General features: G+C 41.5%; 1 protein-coding gene across 2 annotated transcripts in view; it reads right to left on the bottom strand.

The window, feature by feature from the left end:
- LOC142964943 (PTB domain-containing engulfment adapter protein 1) overlaps positions 1-17,554 on the bottom strand; it is a 69,280-nt gene extending 51,726 nt beyond the window's left edge. For both annotated transcript variants that reach the window (XM_076105545.1, XM_076105556.1), the window contains exon 1: positions 17,392-17,554. The gene's annotated coding sequence lies outside the window, so the exon portion shown is untranslated. The remainder of the gene's footprint in view (positions 1-17,391) is intronic.
- Positions 17,555-18,718: the final 1,164 nt, after the last annotated feature.

The following is an 18,718-nucleotide window of genomic DNA, read 5'->3' as shown; positions in this document are numbered from 1 at the left end:
CCCTTTCCTCCAAACCTTCCACGTCTATTCTTAGAAAAGCGACCTTTCCCAAATGTGTTGATCTTTGGAAGCATCTCGGCAGCTGTGATGTGTTGACAGCAGACTTCAGTTTTGATTTTCAAATTTGACGGGAACACGTTAGACAATATGTCCAAGCCAGTGATGGGGAGTCATCCGCTTTCATTAACTTTAATACCGTCTCTGGGCCAAGTGTACCACTAAAGATGGATGACAATGGGAGACTATGCTGAGCAACTCCAATACTGTAGCACACTGAGGAAACTCACAAGTGGGACAAACGAAGACGGTAAATTGGATTACAGTCTTCTCATTTTCTTGAGAAGACAGTTTCCTGAAAACGTATTATCATGGTGACTCTGCATGGCAGTGAGGGTGGCAATTCATTGTTCCATTTAGAAACAATTTCTTTTTATAGTCCATCTGTGGACAAAATTCTCTCTCCTATCTTTCTATCGAATATGAAACAGACATAATATATGTCAGAGTCACATTTACTTCACCCATTCAGTAGTCAAAACCCTCCAGGGAACAGGCACTATTTCACATTCCCTGTAAATAAAAAATATATGTGTATTAAATCACATTTAAATTCATGGCTTCCCTTATGGTATTCCCTCTGGAGGTTGTTTTAGGCTATGGACATATTCTATAATGACTGCAATTTGTGGGATGGAATTAATTGCTCGTATTTTTTTGACATTTTGCTGATTCTCTTGTGTATCATGTTTCCTGAAGTCAAAGTGTGCCCGCAAGACTGACGCGGCAACCTTTTCCTGAACTTACTGACGCTGTTGAGACACACGGCTTGGGTATATTCCTACCCGGCCCCACATTAAAGACTCCTGGACTGAACTTCCCCTGGAGTGGATTCCAGTCACGCAAAAGAAAGGCGGAACCTCGTGCCAACTTGAAAGTTCAATGCATGTGTGGGCCAGTGGCCAAAACAATCTGCCAACGGGGCGATCATTCTTTGTCAGTGTACGGAGGAGCTGTGACAGGGGAAAAAAGGCCTCGACGGTAACTTGAGCAAAACCAAACACATCTTCGGACTCCTTCCAGCTCATCTTGATCAGGAATCCCTCAGTTCTTACACGGAGCTCAAAACTCACCGCGGGGCAGATCAAGAGCGTTTACGCCGAGTCATTAATATTGCTCCAATGCTGAACGAGTCATCAGGCTCTCGCTTGGAAACAAATTGTCATCTCCTGCATATATATTGAATATCTTTGGATGCGAGCCTTTTTTGCACACTGCAGGTGGGCCGGCTACATAATTCACTATGATATACAGTATTTATCAAGCTCCAGATAACCTTGCCACAGTCTGTAAAGAACAGCTGTCCTACTAAGAGTGCACAGTAGCTGTGATCGCAAAGCTGAGAAATAAATAATAATAAAAAAGAAAGATTTTGTGCCCTTGCACATAGCTAACCTCCCTGCTGGGCTGTTTGGGTGAGCAGCTACTATGTGTGCTTGTAAATCAAAGTTATTGCGGAACACCTGACAACAAAAGCAGCAACATAACATATATAAATATATATTAAAGTCTGCACGACTTGTTATCCCATTTTTGGTGGGTATGTATGATAATAAAGATGAATAAATGGACAGAGAATCATTTACTCTGAGCTTGTTCAAATTGTGACTTTAAAGCTACCGTTGGTTATTATAATAACAATGACTTTTTGTCATATTTTCCTCAAACTGTCAATATATCCTGACAGTAGTACATGAGATAGATCTGTGAAACGTTCCTCTGCTCCTGATGGCTGTTGACCACCAATCAGAGCCGAGGAGTCTCGAACACAGTCATTTTTTCTTTACTACTAAACAAGTTACCGTCTGTAACTTAAAAAGTGCCAGGGTCAAAAGTCAAACTTGGCTTTGATTCATATCCATTGCTCGTCACTCAGAGACCGAGGTGAATGGGCCATCAGGAGCAGGAAAGGACAAATGACGGTGACACTATTCCACGAGGATGGTGCCTATTGAATCAAGGGAAAGCTCCAGTGAAGAATACGTTTCAGGTCAATACGCTTCACTGCCTTGTACGTAAACCTGGTTACCGTCGGACTCAATGAGCCACGGATTTGCCAGCTCACGGCCCCCGAAGAAAGACGAGATCCGGCAACTGTTCACGGGCCGGAGCCTCCTCATTTCTACACTAAATGATGGCATAACCGACTAACCGACGGGGAATTGTCCCCATGGTTTGGACATAAAAGCAGTGCACTTCACAGCCCTCAATATTCCACAATCCATTGTGGGCGGGTCAATTGTTCAGGGGAGTATTCAGGGCAGGGCCCTGTTTTGAACAAATTCTGTTGTCCTCACTTTCACCAAACAAAAAAAAAAGAAAATGAGAAAAATCATATTTTTCAACATTTCTTTCGACTCATGTAGGAAATAATGTTTTTATTTATTTAACCTTTATTTAACCAGGTAAAATCAATTGAGAACCAATTCTCATTTTCAATGATGACCTGGCCAAGAGGCAGTAGCACAGTCCACACAAGTTACACAAACAACACAGATACAATACAGTATGACAAACAATGGAAAAATGACAAAAATAATAAACACTATGTACAAAATAAAAGGCAGATTACTGGATGTTATTTGTAAAAAAAATAAAAATAAATGGAAGAAAGAAAGAGAAGTGAGGGCTGGTCAGCAAGTACAGCAGTCAACTATAACTTGTTGCAGCTTATGTTTGAACATGTTGAGAGAGGTGAGAGCTGTTAGTTTGAGTGTGTTTTGTAGTGAGTTCCAGTCCTTTGCAGCGGCAAAATGAAAGGAGTTATGACCAAACACAGTACGGACTTTTGGAATGATGAGCCTAATGAAATGTCCATTTAGTCATTGATGGTCTATGTTGGGAAAGCCTCTTGGCTATTATTTGAAGTCAACACAGCTATCAGATTAATCAAACAAAGTTATTTTTCCAGCAGAAATGTCAAATATTCTGGTTTCCTAATTGTTGGTATTTTACCATTTGCATGTTAGACAAAGCAAAAAAAAAGACAGTTAAAAGCCTGGGAACTCCCCACCACTCAGGACCATTATTTCTTCTCCAGGATTATGAACACAAATCCATCGGACTTAAGAGTTTTAGGACGTAACATGCTTTCATGCATTTTGTCCACCAAGTTTCTAGACATCAGGCATCATTCTGAGAGGGTTGATGTCCTTCACTCAGTGACATGTGGCTGATTTTCATTTATAGTAAATTGCAGCAGCTCTTTACTGGAAATGGACCACAGAGAGGCACTCATCAAACCACAACGCGTTGTTTAGGAGTGTGTATGGAGCTCGCTCCTAGCTTTGTCAAATCAAAAATGGCAGAAATGTGTTTAAACAGTGCATGCCACACCACAATGTATGTACTTTAACCAAATAATCCAAAGATAATGTTACAAAAGGGCTTTATGAACTGGTGGGTGGGGTGGATTGAATTCTAACAGTTTTGTGCCGCATACGTTTTAATCAGCTGCCCAGAAATATTTCAAACGATTACAGTGAGCAACAATCCACAGCAATAAACACAACAAAGCCATCTGTGCAAACAAACAGGACACGACTCCCGCCCAGATCAAAGTGGTTATTTGGAGGTAGCTTCACCGAGAGACCTCTCCCAGCCTGAACTTCATCTTTTTAGCGAAGAAGAAATAAATGGTTTTGGGCCCACAAAAAAAAGAAGATAATATTGGATATTTCAGACTGTCTCAGACTGTAAAGTGTTTCATTTCCTGCACTTTATAAACCCAATATGAATAGCAGAGTAGATTAGAGGCCGGGGAAAGCTCACTTTGTATTTCACATCAGAGGGAGAAATCAGTTTTTTTGTATTTGTAGTTTGAGGTAATGATTTAGTAGAAATACACAGATATTTCTCGTTTATTTTTCACATTTTTTTAATGTGTGCATACTTCTTTATGCGACGCACAATGAATGCAGCCCGAGCTCAACAAGGAGGTGCAGGTACATCGCTAACGGTGACAACGGGGGGGGCGGGCACACAGGCAAAGTGATTAGCATCCATCACTGTCTGTTCCTCTGTGACAGCGAGAGGGCCGTGACAAGATGAAGGAGGCACAATCAGGGGCTACAGCAAAGGCATGGCGGGAAGAAAGAAGCCTGGGGAGGGGAGAAGATGAGCTTTGCCCCGCTGGAACAAATGACAAAGTTGGGACATCGGATTTTGAAAGGTCAAGATAAGGACAGAGAAAGAGAAAAGAAAATGTGTGCTTTGTGAAGGTGACAAAGGTCCCAATACCCGTTGTTTGCGTGTGCGGGAACGTTAGAGAAGAATGGCTACAATGCAACTTAAAGCGACCGAGTTATCTAAAAATATGCAGATGCAAATGGAGGATATTTGCAGAGCGTGACCATTCCCTCATATTTTTGAGAGATGTCTCCTTCGGTCACGCTAGTGTGACGAAAGTCCTCAGCTAAGTGTCGGGAATTTTGTGACTTCTAATTTTCCTCATGACAAGGGAAGTTTTCGAAGCCGTGTTTTGGCTTTGATGGCAGACTATTGTAAAAAAAAAAGAGACAACGCTGCAGGATACTCTGCCAGTATGTAATCCAAAATCATCAAATCACACGTTGGCTGCTATTCTTTTCCATATGTTTGATGTGTTTTTGTTCCAGCACGTCTTAATACTTTGTTTAGAGGGTCGGCGGTTCGATCCCCGGCTCCGCTAGGCGCATGTCGATGTGTCCTTGAGCAAGACACTTCACCCCAAATTGCTCCCGTAGCTGTGCCTACGGTGTGATAGAATCTGAATTGTAAGTCGCTTTGGATAAAAGCGTCTGCTAAATGACTGTAATGTAAATGTAATGTTTTGAGAGTGATTTGTCAGGTTTTTGATGTAAACCTGAAGGAAAAGTCAAATATTTTTCTTTTCTTTCGGTGTACTCTAAAATACAAAATTCTGTGATTATTAGAATTGTACCAACTGCAGTCAAAACTGGTATCAGGAGGCGACCTCCGCGTCAATGTGGTAGAGCCTTAAACTTGCATTCTTTCTAATGGCCATCAGGGGGCGACTCCTCTGGTTGCAAAAACAAGTCTGATTGTATAGAAGTCTACGAGAAAATGACCCTACTTCTCACTTGATTCACTACTTCAGTAATCGCTATAGCTTCAAGTCTTCTTCAATACAGCATGATGTCCATTTAGTAAATTACAGATTGTACAGATTGTAAAGCCCTGTGGGGCAAGTTTGCAATTTCTGATATAATATTTAAATGGTATCGACTTGACTATCCGGCCGGGCTCGCATCAACGGTCCCTGAGAAGTCACCCTCCGGGTCTGTATCTCAGCTCCTGCACAAAGAGCTAACCCAGGCTGCTGTGAGTTCTGCAATTACACACTGGATTTCGTCACTGGCCTCATTTTTTGGCCATGCTGCCAGACGAGCTTTCCAAGCAACCACCAACCAAGCTGCTGAGTGGGATAAAGCGAAGAAACGGCTGACAGGAGACTGAAAACAATCCTGGTTTGCTGTGACAGTGCGACATCGAAAACATCCACAACGGAACTTTTTCCAAGTGTAATGTCAAAGGTGCAGTTTGTAGTGAAGAGCACACTGAGAATCATCACCCTGCTCTCTGCAGCTTCTCTCGGCTCTGCAGAGCTTTAGAGGGTCTTTAAGCTCTTTGTTTTAGTTAAACAGCCTCCAAATTTACTGTTTTGGCCATTCACTGCAGATTCAGCAGTACAATACAACACAGCAGCAGAAAAACAAAGTAAGCGACTATAGCTGGAGGACACGGTGATGGAAATGGCGGAAATGGAGCATTTAGAAAGCTTGATATTTCCTTAAAAAGAGAGACTAACAGAGCTAATAGTGAAGGGAATATTACACTTAGAATTCTGCTTCTGTAGATGTTTGTTAAGTGATGTGTTAGGGCTGGACGATATGACCAAACATGTTATAACAATGTTTTATTTTGTAACCACATTTGTATTAGTTTTAACATTTTCCCCCATTATGTACGGCGATCAAATAACTGAAATATTGTGTTGATGTCGCACATCTACATCCATTTACTAAGGTAATCACAAACGCATTATCAATGTACATATATTTACATTCTCATAGTGACATGGGGGGGGGGGGGGGGGGGGGAACAAATGGTGTGGTTTGCAGTTTCAAGAGTATTGTCCTTAGGAATTATGGTTTTTAATAAGTAACGGGTCGGGTCGTTGAGAATTGATCACATATGTACAGTGTATACAACACTTATTGTCGGCTATCACTGCTGCACGCTACTTTTGAGACTCCTGCCGATCAAGTTGGCAAACTAGCTAGCTAGCACGATGCTAACATGAATGGGGGTTGAAATAATTCAATCTTGCAGCTCTTCTAGACTTTCCACATAATACCAAATTGATCAAATGCTGATCGTGAAACAAGTCATCTCACAAAAGGGGTTGTGACGCTCAAAATGATTTATCCATCTTTTTTAGTAGATTTGTGCTTGTTGGCTTCGGAGACATGCAAGATTATGTAGCCTGACAGCAGATGAGGAAAAAGAGGGTCTGCCCACAGATAGATGACGCGGGTTATTATCGGTAATTGGTTTTCAATTCTCTTGACGTTATATCTTTCTTTGAACAAACCACAATAATGTTGGAGAAGCGACTTAGCTGAGGCAGCCAAGTATATGCCACAGTGATAAAGAAGCTTTATGTCGTAGTCAACTCAGAGCGCAAACAAACAACAATGAAATTTGCGCGGGGAGGCGGCATCGTAACGAGCCCGAATAAATCTAATTAGCTTTAATGTGAATGATCTTTATGGGGGAAGCTTCCAGGCTGACAGTGTAGAAGATAAATAACTAATGTACTTGAGAAGGATAAGTATTTATTCCACAGACTGCAGCCTTGGCAAAACATCTACAACACATAGATAGCCATTCAGGCCTGCAAGGATGAGATATGCCATATACTCAGAGAATGAACAGAGAAATCAGCCTCCCAACTAAAGTGCTAAACAATAGCAATAAAACACACATAACTCCTGCCAATTCATTACCAGGAGGAGGATAATGCAGTCATGCTGTCTCAACCGGATAAAAAAGAAGAAGAAAAAAAGCCAGCTGCGGAGCGATGAAGCCTGCCACTGGAAATGAATGGTACTCATCAAGAAATAAAAGAGCCATAAAAAGCAGTGGGTTCTTTTCGCCCACAACAGGACGACTTCTTGAATTAACCGGGGACGCCTCGGATGGTCGTGTGCCATTGATTTTTTTGGGAGGTGCTGGATCAAGACGACACGTGTCATAAAGCGTCGGCCCGAATTGTAACACCAGCGCCGACGGTGTTAAGTCTGTCTGATTTGGTCGAAGCCATCAGCGCTCACCAGTAACGAGACCAAACAAGAGACGCGTTGGTGGGGCCGGTTGTGACAAATCTCTACATGGTCGAGGATGATGTTTGCATAACATGCATTATGCGCCTGTCACCTACAGCTCTACGTCTATAGCAGCATCTTCTTACACTTTGATATGCAGATCTGTAGTATCATAGCATATGTAGACATATGTACACATATTTTGATAGTGATCACAAACATCAATCAGGGGCCAGGGCTATAAACGATATTTAGAAATGAGGAACTGAGAAACGAACATGTTCGCCCAGTTCCAAAATAATTTATGACAAATGAGAGATGTTCAGCTTTGTAAATGTGACAAACACAATATCTAAATGTTGTTCTAAAATAGAAAATGTTTTTCCCACCCCCCCGTTTTTCGCCTCCAGGTTAGGACTATTGGCTCTGTCAGCACTTTTCCGTTGTTAACACTGTTAGCTGCAAGTCAGCGGCTCAGCCGATGCCATGTTGAGAGCCGCGTGGAGGCAATAGCTATGCTCGGAATTTAAAATGATCTATAGCACCATTCAAAGTGAAATATCTCTCCAGAGCAAAAGCCAGGAGTTCAGTTTTCATGAAAACAAAATGATGACTGGTGTGTTAACTGCATGCCATATTAATCAGAGCACTACAAAGCCAAAGTTCCTCCTGAGTTACCATATGACTGGTTGCTGACAAGCAAAGTAGCATTTTAAAGTTTTGTACTCAAAAAGAGCATTTTTTTTGGGGGGGAGATTAAGTGGACAGTTTTTTTTTTTAACATGAGTAGCTTTAAATGGTATGTAAAGTTATATAATGTAGCAGTACTTATACCAAAGTACACACCCCTGGTATTAGAATATTTAAATGGAACCGCACAAAGACAACTATAGCTGTCTTTGTGCGGCCCTCCTTTGTCTGATGTGGTTTCATTGACTTACATGGCAGTGCGTTTGATTCCAGCCAGTAGCAAGCGTTTTCACTGAATGTTTGATCAAAGCGGGAGAGTGAAGTTCGGCTTTCTTGTCTCAGTGGAGAGCTTATTCTGCACTACAGTGTGGGTGAGCCATGAGTCAAATAAGCTGCCACAGGGTCTTGAGCGCGCACAGAGCTGCAGGAATACAAATGTACTCCTGGGCGAACAACATGCGTTACCCCGTGGATTTGGACTTTTGAAATCTTTTGGGAATTTGACAACATGGATTTCCACAACACAATAAAAGGTCATCTCCTTTGACGCTGAGGAGCTCGCTGCCAAGAGAAGATATGAACGATACGAAAAGCATTAAAACACCGCAAAGCGACTTCGCATTCGGCCCACGTCTTGTGTCTAGCGAACCTGACCACCGCTATCAAATTTTGATAGCTACGAGCGCTAATTGTTCGAAAGCCGTGTTTCTCATCCCATTAGCTTATCCCTTACAAAAAGGCGGAGGCCACATTCATCAGGAAATTAGATTGCAGAGAGACTTTCATTAATCAGAATGTAAAACGTTATTCGTGCCTAAACTAAGCCAAGCACTCCTCATTGGCATTCTGCGCTGACCCAGCCTTCAATGACACGAAAAAACATGCTCAAGTCACAGGTTTCTTCTTGTTCGATTTAAAACACTACACTGCGTTAACACAAGCACCCGTTCTTCAAAACACACAGTGGAATGAAACACTACAAGGGAGCATATTAATAGCTACACGTCTGCAAATGTGTGAATCGTGTCGGGGGCATTTTAGCTTTTACAAATGCCTTTTCGATGAGTTCAGACAGGAAGGGCGGGAAAGTGTAACAGAGGGAGACAGGAACAGCATGCAGCGCCGCACGCAGAGCCAGAGACGCGAGGCCGCATTAATTCAAATCAGCCGTCGTGATTTGCCTCAAATCAGAGGAGGTCTGGGGTCACAGTGTGAAAGCAATAATGTAATGAGGCTGATGGGAGCTCTTTCTCATCAGCTCGCCTGCTCCATTTACCTCGGTTATCGGCTCCCCTCGTCTCAGGTTGTGATTTAGATCCATCTGACCTATCCCGGAAAGACGTTTCCATCCGAATGTCAACGGGCAACAGATGGTTACGAATGCAGAAAGTGCCTCTCGCACTCGTTCATCTATTTTCTGGTCTACAAACTTTTAAAGGGTTCCGGTAAACGGAACTCAAATATCGCTGCAACAAACTTTCTAGTGACATTTTTTGGAGTCGTCCGAATGCCAGTTTGGGATACCCAACTATCCTCGTTGTTGTGCACTTTAACGGCCGTCACTTTTAGGTCTACAAACTTGTTATCTTACGGCAATTTACTCGTACAATTAGGAGAAAATAATCAGCGGGGCGGTAATTAAACATTGCAATGTATTTATTTTTGATTATTTTAATCATTGTTTATTAATTCTCCGGCTGAAATAGCATCATCTACATAATCAGGAGTATGCTAGCCATAATAAATGATTTTATCACTTTGGTTTTGGGCAAACTATAAAAAAATGAAAATGATTGCAACTGTCTTTTGACAGATAAAAGAAAAACTACATGCCAATACTGATATATTTGCAATGAGTTAATATCAATAGCTATAATAGCTCTTAACAATATTAGCACATTATGCTACAAGAGTTATTACTGCACACAATAGTGCAATACAAATTAAAACTGCATAATTCAGAAATATTATATCAGTAAAAATCCCACAGGTTTGCCAACAAGCCACATTTACACAGAGGCTGTGCTCAAACAACTTACAAATGGAAAGGCGTAGCATCCTTTTGTAGAAGCACATATTATTTAACATAGACGGACTGTACGGTTACATGCAGTGTGTTAAATAATCACTAAGAGCTATGGACACCAATTAGTCCCCGACATTACAAATGATATTCTTGATAAAGCACATGTGGAGGCTTGTGGTAAAAACAGATATGCACCGACTGACCTATAGTTTCCCATGGTACAGTTCTGCTGCCTACCTTGGTGTCGGCACTACTCTTTGACAATTCAGTTTGCATCTCAGCATATTTCAATCTTGACCAGCTGACCTTTCAAAGTACTACCAATGAAACGGAAGCTTTCTATTGTACGAGCGAGCGCTGTGAATACCACAACACTTCATAACGTTTCCCGACATTGGGAGAAATATTGCATTACGAGTTGTCACAGAAGTGAGGCGGTAAGTGCTGAGCCTGAATGAAGCCCTTAAGGCACAACTAGAGTATGGGACTTTCTTTCTTTTTTTTTTTTTTTTTACAGAGAAGCCATTTCCATTTTGGTCTGTAATGTAGGATACGAGGAGCCGGGCCAATATTACGGTTCATTTATCACGCTGAAAGTTTTCATTAGGGCCGGAACCTTGTTGCTTTCACTTATTTGGCAGATTTATTTACCCTTGACTCATTCGGCTTTTTAAAGGTCCAACTGCTATAAAAAATAAAATAAAATGTGTCCAGACAACAAAAACGTCTATAATATCGGCTTGGTTCTTTTTGTTGTTGTATGTATATTTGATCAAGTCCCATTATGTTAGTGGACATAATTATATTACATCAACCTCTACAAAAATCTATTGAGTCAAAGAGCAGCGGTGTGATTACAGATCAGCACCAGTTTTTACTGCTACTGCACAGAAGCAATGTAGCTTCCTGTGGTATAGACTCCAATACGAGCATGTCCGCGACGTCAATTCTGACCTGGTAAGTCCAGTCAGTGGTGGATCCATCTCAAAAAAAACATACTGAGTTCTAAACTTACATTTTACTTTATTTGGTCAATAACATGTTTCAGTTGCAATATTCCATAGCCCCATGGTGACATCCCCATATTGCTTGTTTTGTGTCAACGAATGGTTGAAGAACCCAAAGATAATCAGTTTGCTGTTGAATAGAGAAAGGCAGCAACTCTTTAACATTTAGAAGCTTGATTTAGTGAAACTACAATCGGAATTTACTGTGCAACCAACCTGTTAACCAATGACAAATAAAAAAAAAGAAAACTTGTAAAACCTTGTTAACCAAGAATGCTTGGCCATTACAGTTGCCAATTAATTTTCTATTGATCAGCAGAGCAATTAATAGACAGAAATAGACCAATCTCATACGCCGGACTGGAATAAGCCCCGACGCTGACCTACTTACAGGAAAATGATAGCATTATGATGTGTTTAACTAGAGGCGGATCAAGGATTAATAATGTGTCAAACACAGAATGACATGGGACACATGGGATTCATTGTTTTGGTTTTGTACCATGGTATTGAACTAGGTAATGAGGTTTGAGGGATTACTGGAATTGGTATTCATTGGTATTGGTATCGACAACTGAAATTCTATGTTTAAGGGATGGTATGGTTAGCCTTTATGTTAATGACCCACGGGTCAAAAGGAGGGCAATAAACACAAGTGTTAAGATTACTTTATACAGCTATAACTGCACATTGTATTGCGGGTTTAATTGAAATATAACTGAAGCTACCGTCTACCTTCTGGGTTATCTATGCCAGCCTTTTAAAATAATTTATGCATTAGAAAGTGTCATAAAAAGTGTTATTTCCATCTCAAACATCACAGCACAGAGTGTCAAATATACCTTTTCAAGTGCCTGGGACTTCAGTATTCATTTATTTTTTCCTCTTCGTGCATCTTAATATTCTTCCAGAATGACACATATGAAGTTAACAAAAAAAAGAAAAGAACCATTAGCACTAGAAAAGAAGCTTTTTACAATATGGGGGCGGCGTGGCTCAGGAGTTAGCGCAGTTGTTTAGTAATTGTAAGCTTCGCGGTTTGATCCCCGGCTCCCCTAGAGAGCGTGTCCCAAGTGTCCTTGAGCAAGGCACTGCGAACGCTCTAACCTTTTTCCTGATGAACAGGTTGGCACCTTGGCAGCCAATCAGCGTATGAACGGGTAGGCGTGTGTTGTAAAGCGCTTTGAGCGGTCGGTAGACTGGAACAGCGCTATATATGAACCAGTCTCATCCAGGGACAGAAGAAAACGGGACATGAGTATGGAAAACAGGCAGTTACATGCATAGACCCAAGTTTACCTCAGCCGTCTCATTTGCAGAAGCTCGTGATTAATTGAGATGCCGAGCGGACTAATTAAATCACAGAGACGGTGAGAACAAAGGCTTTGACATTTGTAGGAGTCGACACCTTCGCCCTGCAAGACACAAATATCAATTGTCTTTGACTGAGGCAAAAATCACTGGTGTGTTTCTTTTAGCCCACACGAGGGATTTGATTTCGAAACGGACGTGACGACGTTGGGGAAAATTGAGGCGGTAATAAGCGGCCGTGTAATCATCCTGCTCAAACTTGATTCCCGGGGTGTAAGAGCCTGCAGTAGTCGCGCTGGAGGAGAAGCTCTCTGATGTTTCCGACTGACGAAGAGGCTTTTCCCGCGATCTGACAACAAACGGCTCTAGGTGGAAAGATGAACTTGTTGTTGATAGAGTTTTTCTCCGGTGACAGTGAGGAATGGCGAGCACAGAGCAGATCGGTGATGATGTTATCAGTCACTGTGTGATCTCGCACGGAGAAGACCTTCTGAAGGCCGGCGGCGAGTGGCACACATGAGTGATGTCAACATTAGAGCGGCAACACGATCGCTTTTCCTAACTAACGCGGTCATTTCTCGGATGCGATAGTCAGTATGGGCGAGCCATTACTGTAATCACAATCACTATAGACGGCACAGAATTAGCAAGAGCACCGCCCAAGAGGATTGTGATTGGTTTAAAAAAATACAAACAAGCCAAAGCAGGTTTTTTTCTCCCCTCTTAACCAGAATGATAATTCCACTATCGACTTGTCATACAACATGACCCCGTTGTGTTTGTTTACATCAGAACGTCTCCAACACGATGCCAGAATAAACAGCGGGGTTTCCCCTACCGCTAGAAGACTTGGGCACCGTGCCGAAGCATTTTTTATTTTTTTTTCAAAGCATTTATTTTTAAGCCGAATGAAGAAAAGAAAAAAAAAACTACGGCGAGACACGTGTTTTTTTTGCTGTCATTTCTGGTTTCGCTGCATCTGTCCCCTCATCTGCTCTGCGTGGGCGGGGGGCATGGCTGAGACATCTCCTCCACACACACACACACACACACACACACAGCTAAAAGGAACCAGGTGAAGTGAAGATGGCCTTTGAACAGCTAGAAAGATTGGAAGAATAAGCCGCACTCCATAGCTTCGGTGTGGGCTGAACATTTTGGGCTGAGAGACCACTTTTTTTATTTTTTTTGGGTTGTCTGGTTGTATTTATCCATCTATATATATATATATATTTTTTTTTTTTTTTTCACATTCCAATTCCTGAATATCTTTAAGACTTAAAAAAGGTATTAAACAGTGTGTACACACATTATTATTCTATTATATGATCAATATATAAGTTGCATTAAAATGGTGTTTAAATGACAATAATATTGTTTATCTACATTATTTTTGGGACAATATATCGTCTGACTAAAGTAGTTATATTGACAGGTCTAGGTATGACTATATATTAACTGTTACTGAGTCAAAGAGCAGGTGCGATTGCTAGGGCTGGGAATCTCTCGGCACCTCACGATTCTATTCCGGTTCAGAGCGCTACGATGCGATTATAAATATCTGCTATTTTCTAAACACCGCATATTTGTAATGATTCATAATTTTAAAAAACAGATGAATTTACTTCAATTATCTTTTATTAATTTAATATTAGCAACAAATAGAAGAGACGTGTCGACTGGAGGGTTACACTTCCAAGCACTGCAAAGAGAACCAACAAGAAAATAAATAAAACTCCTTGGCAAAAAAAGTTGCACTCAACTTGTTGACTCACTTCGCCCTTCCCTAGTTGGCCGGAAGAAGAAGAAGCGAAATGCTTCCATAAGTTAGCTTTTAAACCAGGGGGTGCCGGTCGGATTGTATCCATATTCGGCTGCTCATGCTCAGCCTCACCAAAACGCCGCTAGTATTTAGCCTAGCTTAGAACGCAAACAAGACGCACGTGCATTACGTCTGTTGCAATCAGGGAATCACGTTGAGAACTGAGGTCTAAATTTCCGATTATCGAGTTTTCTGCATTGAGTCATAAATGCATAACGCATCTAAGAATGTTCCCCCCCCCCCGATAGCGCTAAGCACGGTATACTTACAGACAAGAGGGCCACACACATTTAGAGGTGTAGGTCAGTGTAATACATGCTGGCAAGCCAAACGAAGAAACAATCACTTTCAATGTTAGCAGGGCTTCTATGAACTAACATTCATTATCAAATATTCTGCCCATTCATTTTCCAATTTAGTAAATAATTGTTTCTAAAAAAATGTCCCAAAAATTAGTGAAAGGTAAGATTTCCACCTAACAATAACAGATGAGAGAAATGCAGCGAACCCTCCAGCTAATTATCCTCTGCGATCCTACATTTTGTGTTTAATTATCTACGATGACAATAAAGGCTTTTTGTTTTCTTCTTTTTTTTTCTCCTTCCTATTTCTGTCGATCGACTAATGGATCAGTCGGCTGCCTATTTCTGCAGTAAATGTTAAGCTGTTGAGCTCTGCGAACGAGCAGAAGGCCACGTGTTCAGTGAGTCAGGCTACACCGCTCGAGCCCTCGTCTAGTTGCTCCATCTGACAGCGAGACGTGTCAGGATGTGTGTGATTCAGCTCAGCGGGGGATTGATTGTGTTAAATCCTGCTCCAGGTAACTTAACACCGGTGTGTGTCTGTCTGTGTTTGTTAAATGCAATCTACCGATATATTCAACCCTCTGAACCTGTTGCACGCTAAGCCGACACCCCCTTTTGTTGATTCTATTTTGTCTGAACACACAGATGTCACAAACAGACGACTGAAATCACAACTTATTACTGTTTTTTTAAATACAGTACAAGTGAAGATGTCCACTGAGAATAAACTCCTTCAGTCTGCTGAGGAATCCAATCAGAATGGAGAGTGATCATGCTGATTAACCATGTACTCATTAATGCACAGAGTACAAACAGGCGTGTGACCAAGATGTAAAGAATTGTAAAAAAAAAAAGGCTCCCTCCACATGGCAACCCTGCACTTCCTGTTTACATCATCCAAAGCATATTTTCGTTTGACAAGAAAAAAGGCAAACAATGGGGCGACCAAAAAAAGGAAAAAGAGATTTAATTTGTGTGTCTGTTTATACTATGAGGCACAGGATGTCTCAAAATGGCTCTTATATCCCCTGTTATAACACTGACACTCCTTCCATTCATATGCAGACATTGTACCGTGTGTTGAAACCCTTTGGACATGAGGCTCCTAGACCTAAAACGTGACACGGCGAATGATGGCTGAAAACAACAATATATGACAAAAGCCTGCATGCACACCTGCTATTTCAAATCCGTCCTGTTAAACCTGAATATGTACTGTTAATGATATTCTCCATCAACAGTGAATTACAGACATTTTTCAGGAGATTTTTATTTTTATTTTTTATTTTTACAGCTTCTTAAACAAACTTTACAACATTGCCAGCAATTCATAATCACCACTATTTTGAAGCTGAGTAAGGCTTTTTCACTACATCCACATGAGCTTTATTCAACTCTGCTTGGAATCAGATTTACAAGATCACCTTGCTCTACTACTACGGTCTACTAACACTGTCCTGAATTGCAATTTGTAGTAGCCTCAGGGCTAATTCATGCTGATATTCACAGCATAAATCATGAGCCACTTGGAGAGCAGCAACTCAATAACTGCTGCCGGTGGCTGCAAAACATCCAGAGATTGTTCAACGCATGTTACCCCCATCAACCTGTTACAAAAAAAAAGGCACACGGCAGATTGAGAATGTGTGAAACAATGGTTATTGCTGACTTCAACAAGTTTCCCAAAGACCTCTCTTTCACAACCACCAAAAAAAAAAAAAAAAAGAAACCGGTGACTCCTCAGCCATGAAATGAGAACCCTGGAACAGAAAACCAGAAGTGCCACACAGTCAGACGCTTATCCAACATCAAAGCAAGTGGGTTTTTATATCCATTACTTACGTTATTAATAGCTCACAGCAACACAATGGCAACAGCAATTCATAAAGCCATTGTCAGGTTGCCGAGTTCCTATTGAAAACAGTCGTGTAGACGGGATGTCTGACAAGTGAGGATGAAAGGTAGATGTCATTGAATAGATCCTTGTTCATTCTGAAGGCTGGGAGCCCCTTGTCTCCATACCCCCCCTCCCCCTGACAATAATGCTCTCAACATCCCAAAGCCTCAGTCTACACACACACACACACACACACACACACACACACACACACACACGGGTTGTACACACTCACAGCAAATATGAGCAAAACTCTTGAAATAGTGCCTCAGAAGATATTTTACATTAGCTCACAACCAAAGAATAGATGTGTTTGAGGTACAGCAGCTTAACCTGAGTCGTTTATATTTAGACACCGTAAGAAGTAGACATTTATTATCGTGTATACCTCCATCATCATCATCATCATCAACAACGACGACTGACACAACATATCTACCCGGCACTGGACATACAAATGTCAGCGCCGCTGGTTTCGCTACGAAAACTGTCAAAGAGGGTCAAAGCGAGTGGGTGACACGCAGATATTTTGCCGTGTTTTTGCTTCAAAATGACAACTAGTAAAAAAATAAAAATAATATAGCACGAAAGAGAGGCTGAACTCGACGCTAGCTCAGAATCCACCTTGCACTGGACTTGCGCAACAAAGTTTCCCGTTAGGTCCGGTTGCGTGCATTCATTACGGAAACACAAACGTGTAGCACATTCCTTGACTGAATAAAAAGCTGAAAACACATGCTAAGTACTCCACGGGAACAATGTCAACTTCAGACTTTTTTGACGGCAGGGCAACGTCTCGCAGGTTGCAAACGTGTGCACCGATACACGAGAGATTGTCGAGAAACTCGACCGCTAAACTCCGAAGCAGTGAGGGAATCTCAGTCCTCATCGCCAAAGAGGGGGGTGGTAGGGGAGGGGGGCAAAACAAATGAGACTGCCTGTACTTACACCGAAACAAGAAGAGGTCCGAAAAAGTCCCGTAGTAGAAAATAAAAAAAAGCCCACGGTGCACGGCGCTCCACGGTCTGAGGTCCACATCCAGCAGTCTCATTCCCTCCTCTCCCCTCCTCAGACCTCGGCTCCTCTACCGCTGGAGAAGTTCGCTGACGTCAACGAGCACTCAGTCTCAACCGGCGAAGCTCTTTGGTCGCAACTTGAATAATACATGGGGGGGAAAGGAGGGGAAAGACGCGACCGGAAAGAATCGGCGAGGCAGGCACCACATTAAAATACGGGGCTTGCCCTTTCACGACCATATTCATTAAAAACTGTGCCTCAGCTCTGAAAATGTGAATAGAGTGGACATAAATGTCTGAATAAAACATTAAAAAAATAGCTACACACCAAGTAGCTGCAAGCATGCCTTGCTGAGGAAAGTTATGAAGCAGCTTCTTTGCTTCAGGAGGTGCTCGGGGTTTCTGCACTACTATTTGGGCATGAAGATGTCAAAGAATGGACACTTTGACATTCACCAAAAGCAAAAATAGTGGCACAAACGGACAGTAAAGTACAGTAATTTAAACGCAACGTCAAGTCTAAAGTTTATCAGGACTGCCTAGTAGCTGAATTTGATCCATTAAGAAGTACTAGCTATTCGTTAGTCTAATCTTTGCTGTAATTGGACACAGTAATTGAGACCAATGGCTTAATTAACGTTAGCTGGTGTAATGCTAGCCGGCTAACGAAGGTAAGCCCATATTTCTTATCCCAAACCTTAAGCTAATAGACTACTGATAGTGATTTAGCTTTTCCAAATTGTATTAATAGACAAATTAAGCGTCAGTAAAGTTAGTTCCTTAGTTAGTTTAGTAAAAGAATATATAAATAATAGGATATTATCTTTTTGTGTGCGTGTGTGTTTTATGAGGTTTCCAAAATAAAATAAAAGTTTCTAGGGACCTCAAAGTAAAGTAGCCTTCCTATTTTTCACAACTTTGATACAGTTCGGTGGACTGCTTCCTAAATCCAACCTTCACGTTTAGGAGCTGAGGCGTAAGAAGGCCTCTAGTAGCCATCTTTACAGCAGCGAAAGCTATTGCATGTGACAGAAAGTTTATAGCCTAGTCATGCGGAATACCAAAATAGCTGTAAAGGGGTTGTGAATAATTGTTGTGTTCAAATTAATAAATGTGTTAAAAGCATTCTGCAGCATTTCAAATTATTCTGGTCCAATAGTCAATTAATTGGGGAGATAGCCCAAATCGACTGGGGGAGCCCTTCCATCTGGATGTAAGCATAATCGTGATTGTGAAACATTTTTTGCTGATCTGGCAGT

This window comes from Anarhichas minor, unplaced genomic scaffold (genome assembly GCF_050575085.1).
Source record: "Anarhichas minor isolate MPS153535 unplaced genomic scaffold, ASM5057508v1 ptg000004l, whole genome shotgun sequence".
In the NCBI taxonomy this organism is placed as follows: domain Eukaryota; kingdom Metazoa; phylum Chordata; class Actinopteri; order Perciformes; family Anarhichadidae; genus Anarhichas; species Anarhichas minor.
The sequence above is the reverse complement of the archived record's forward strand: the minus strand, read 5'-3'. Positions and strand labels throughout refer to the sequence as shown.